Below are 5,245 nucleotides of genomic sequence, written 5' to 3' on the forward strand. Positions count from 1 at the left end.
AAATAAGTGTTCACTACGGCCATCTCCATCCTTTTTGCAAAGTCCACCACCATCTGTCCTCAAAGTTTCTTTTTTGTATTCCGTACTTCCCCATCACTTCTTCATCGCCCCTGTTTCCTTTACCAATATGTCCATTTTAATCTGCACCAATCACAACTCTCTCTCTGTCTGGGATGCTCAGAACTACTTCATCTAGTTCCTTCCAGAATTTCTCTTTCAACTCTAGGTCACATCCTACCTGTTGGGCATAGCCGCTAACCACATTATACATAACACCCTCAATTTCAAATTTTAGTCTCATCACTCGATCTGATACTCTTTTCACCTCCAAGACATTCTTAGCCAGCTCTTCCTTTAAAATAACCCCTACTCCATTTCTCTTCCCATCTACTCCGTAGTAGAATATTTTAAACCCTGCTCCTAAACTTCTAGCCTTACTACCTTTCCACCTGCTCTCTCGGAGCACAGAATATCAACCTTTCTCCTAATTATCATGTCAACCAACTCCTGAGCTTTTCCTGTCATAGTCCCAACATTCAAAGGCCCTACACTCAGTTGTAGGCTCTGTGCTTTCCTCTTTTTCTTCTGACGATGGATCGGGTTTCCTCCTCTTCTTTGTCTTTGACCCACAGTAGCTGAATTTCCACCAACGCCCTACTGGTTAGCAGTGCCGGGGGCGGGCGTTGTTAACTCCCAAAATAAATCGCGAGAATGAGCGGCTCGTAAAATGGGTGGGCGGATAAATCTAACCCAGTCTTTGCTCAAATGCAGAGTTTGACAGGGGACACAAAGGTTTAAGCTTGGTCGCTCAATCAGTTTTATTGAAGTGAGAGTGTGTGTAGGTACTTGAATATTAATTTGTAAAGCTACATAACACGTTCAAAAGTTCATTCAGTTGACAAACCACACACGTCAAACTTAAACCGGGTCACAGACCCATTTTGCCCCTTTCCCCCATGTATAAAACAAAACATTTGAGTTTGACGGCGTGGGACCTTTCACAGATTTGTGACAAACCCAGTGCTTTCAGTTTTTGTCGTGGCTCCTCCTACCTTTTGCGCAGTGGCTTGATTGAGCTCAAAGTGGAGGTAGTTCATTTTTGTTCTCGACTCCTCTTGAGCAGACCAATGGGATTCTGTCAGTCTGCCGACCTCATCTTGAAATATGGACAGCTGTGCGTGTGCAGCACGTATCTGAAGAAATACATCCCGTTATTCATGAAAGGACCTGTTAGTATTTTACACAGAACTAGACTCTATCCTTATGACCACTTGTACTATCTAATGGGAGACCAAACACAAGAACTTTGTGAAATATTGACTGACAAAGCTGATAATGCAATACCTGACAAGAACCCCTCACTACCTCAGATAATCCTCATCATTTGCCCTAGGTCGAGCCGTAAAAATTTTCTCAGCGGATTTAACGCGTTTCACAAAAATGACATTTTCAGCGGAAAAAACTTGGAAAATTCTCATCCCTGCACATTAACAGTGTATTTTTTTTTTTTACAGTGTTTTTGCAAAAACAAAGATGCCAACTTACCTCCACCTCACATTCCAAAGCTTTAACGGTGCACTGCTCATTCATGATGTCATCGTAAACCAGCAACAGAAGAACATGGAAATAAATGAGCAAGTCGGAAATTCCAATAATGTACAATAGAAACATGTCATTGTTACAGAACATTGTTCAGGAGCGTAGAAAACAGTACAAACAAAACACCATTTAAAAGCTTCCCGCACGTGTCCCTTTGCAATTTCTCCTTTTCTTATGTTGTCCCAGGATAACGGTGTACCATTGTAATGAGAAACTTTCTCATTGTGATGAGTAAGTTCGCTTACTTCGATGAGGTTTGCCTTCCACATTTCTGCAAGATTATTAAAAACTGTCAAAGGCAAACATCCTTCGATTGGTATTTCAGGAAACGTTGAAAGTTCATGTTCAAGATTGTTTTGAATTTATAGTTAATGAAATTGATGAATTTTGGTGGAATTAAGCTGTGTGCGTGCCTCCAGCTCTGAAGACGCCACGATGCCTTTTTACTTACCACGCACTCGACGCCAAAGGGAAATGAACATCATTTTTTGTATTCCTTTTTTGTATCATGTTCACTTTGAATGCTTATTTTTGGAAGTGGTGGGGGTTTGGGGGGCTTGGAACGGATCAGGCTATTTACATGTAAAATGCGTTTCGACTTACGAAGGTTTCACGTGACGAAACAACTTCCGGAATTGATTGATTTCAAAATGAGAGATGCCACTGTAATTTTATGAGGGCTTTGGTTTTTTTTCTCTTTTTTCCTGGCTTTTTTCATCTTGTTGTTGTTAGTGTCCCCCCATCTTTGAGTATTTTTTTCCTGTTTTTCTGAGTTTTTTTTTCCCAACCTGTTTTTTTACTTTTTTTTCCTCTTGTTTTTTTAAGTAATTTTAATTATCTGCATTTTCGAGACACATTAAACTTATACAAGAACCTGTGAACTGTAAGTGACGATTGGCGGACTCCGGAGAAAACAACATGACCAGCTCATTCACTTTGATCAAGTTTTATTTTGAGATTAGTTCAAGACACTTGGAGATACTCATCTTTGAGTCACATAATTTTATTTTAGTTGTGACTCTACCCAGGCACCTGCGGACTTTGTGTTTGTTCTGGAGCAAAACCCATTCAGATCTGCTCGATACATCAATGTTTGTCCAGAATCAGATGCACACATAAGGCATGTTCCAAGGATATAAAATGATGCATTCAAAATGCATTTTTGAACTAAGACCCCCACACCCTGGAATATTTACACCTTTTATTATTTTATCTTTTCTCATAACCTGTGCTAAAGGTTTGATACACAGAACGTAGAGCAGGGCAGATAACGGGCAACCCTGAAGTACACCACAGTTAATGTGGACTGCTTTTGTCAGGTTCTTGTTCATCATATATTTACTGGTGATGTCTTGTTACAATAGTCTTACCCACTCGACATATCTTTCTGGAAAGCCACATTTTTGCAGTCGCATAAAAAGATATTTGTGCGAGACTCGGTTGAAAGTCTCGTGTTTCTGTATTTCTCATAAGAGATGTTGTCCTGAATCAATAAGACTGTCTGTGATCCTCCTCTGAGGGATGTCACAGATTTGAACCGGGTTCATCAGGTCTTCTAAAATCAAGGACATGCACATTGCTAAAAGTTTGCTGAAAAGTTTACAATCAAAAATTAAAAACGTGATGGCTCACCAATTCTCAAAGTCGCATTGACATCCCTATATACGTTGTAAAATAGATATTGTTCTGAAAATTACATGTAATATTATTCTCTTCAATGTCTATACGAAAAAATTTGCATACTCAGGAAAACCCATGCTGGGCGAAACACCGTTGGCCGTCAGGGGGAGCTCCTTTCTCCTCCCGCATGCGGCAAACCACCTCCCCACCCGATCCACCAACACAACACCGCCGGCGAGCAAACAACAACGACGATGCGGCTGCGACATGGACACATTAACACCCCCTGACTTACTCATTTATGAAGTGTATTATGATGTGGATCTTTTGTTACGGATGAGAAGATTATGTCGTCCCCCCCCAAGTATTATTTTTTTTAACGCTCTATTACACACCTACCTGTCATTTGAATCCCGAGAAGCTTTCGTCCTTTGCATCCTACCTGGGAAATCCATTTTCACGACGAACCGGGCGGGTTTTGTTGATGAAAAATTGTGAAGCGTGAATCCATCCTCCCAAGTGTTCAAGCAATATCCAGCAATATAATAAAGCCGGCATTTTGGTTAACATGAAGGAACAAGATCTAGCTCCCGCACAGTGGTTGTAAATCTGGTCTCAACACACGAAAACCCGCCTGAGTTGGGTTCTGAAGTGGGTTTTGTCTGACAAAAATGTCCACTTCCTGCTTCTTGTTGCTTCTTCTTCCATCAAAAACAAAAAACAAAAACAGATGGGTCCATTCCGGCTGCCCTTTTTTTTTTTTTTTTTTATCAAAAACATACGAAAATCATGCTTTTGGTGTCAGAAGGGACTTTAAGAGAAATTTGACACAATGAAGTCTTGTTTTCAAATGAAAAGACTAACAGTGAGACCTCAAAACTTGAATATCTGGAGTCCTAGGGCCCCAATTACACCATGGAATCCCCATGAGAAGTGTGGGAAATTCGTTTGATTATCACAATATCGTTTAAACGTGAGCGGAGAGAACAAGCAGGTTCCACCGAGTTGAACTCTGATCTCCGAATTCAGTCGTGATGACCATTACAGAATGGAAGCCCCATGACTCGTCTCAGAGGGACATTTGGTCTTCTGCAAGAAAGGGAAAACCGTCTGGAAAAGTAAAGGTAAACACTCTTCTTTCACTGAGAGATGAACATTTTACAGTTCAATTGAGAGTTTGAATGCAGATTCAAGTCCAGAGTGCTCACCATCCCTCGATGGAACCCCAACTGCCTGGTTTATGAGGGGGATCTTGGTTCTAATCGATTCGGGAATACCTCCCTATGAATAAGATAACTCCATGCAATTCAACATTGTTATGAGAGAGAGGACAAACAGGTTCCACCGAGACTTGAACTCGGATCACTGGCATTCAAAGTCCCAACGTGCTGACCATTACACCATGGAACCCCTATGAGTGTGGGGTGGGAGGGGCATTTGTCTTGTCCATGAGGGAAAGAAGAACGTCTTAAAATTAAGCCAGAGGCAAACAGTACCATGTTCCACTGAGACTTGAATTTAGATCACTGGATTTAAAATCCAGAGTGCTGATAATTACAACAGGAACCCTCATGGATGGTTTGGGAGGGGGTTTGGTCTTTGAGGTGACCTGAGTGAAGAAAATCTGTTCGAGTCAATTTGGCAAAGTACAATCGTGTTTCAATTCAGAGACACTTTCCGATTCCACTGAGACTTGGAGCTGGATCGAGTGGAATTCAGATTTATAGTGTCCTCACCATTGCACCACCACCTGATGAGTGATAATTTTACTTCCGGACCCAAACAGACCACGTGTTTCTTGGTCAACTACTTCTCTGTGAAAGTTGTCAAACAAAATACCTCAACGCTGTGTTCCAATGTGCACAAATCGACAAGAAACCTGCCCCGATTTTTCTTCAGATTCCCATCGAAAGAAAAGGAAAGAAACAGATGGCTGCAGCTCATAAGGTAATTAAATCACATAACATATACCTGCTCAAGGCTGACACCGTTGTATGACCGTACTGACTGAGAATATCCCCAGATA

General features: G+C 41.2%; 1 non-coding gene across 1 annotated transcript; it reads right to left on the bottom strand.

Moving 5' to 3' along the window:
* Nucleotides 1–4,555: 4,555 nt before the first annotated feature.
* On the bottom strand, nucleotides 4,556–4,629 carry trnaq-uug (transfer RNA glutamine (anticodon UUG)). Its single transcript has one exon. It is a non-coding gene; the product is annotated as a tRNA-Gln (tRNA).
* Between the last annotated feature and the right edge of the window lie 616 nt (nucleotides 4,630–5,245).

This window comes from Syngnathoides biaculeatus, unplaced genomic scaffold (genome assembly GCF_019802595.1).
Source record: "Syngnathoides biaculeatus isolate LvHL_M unplaced genomic scaffold, ASM1980259v1 ctg134_pilon_pilon, whole genome shotgun sequence".
Classification (NCBI taxonomy): domain Eukaryota; kingdom Metazoa; phylum Chordata; class Actinopteri; order Syngnathiformes; family Syngnathidae; genus Syngnathoides; species Syngnathoides biaculeatus.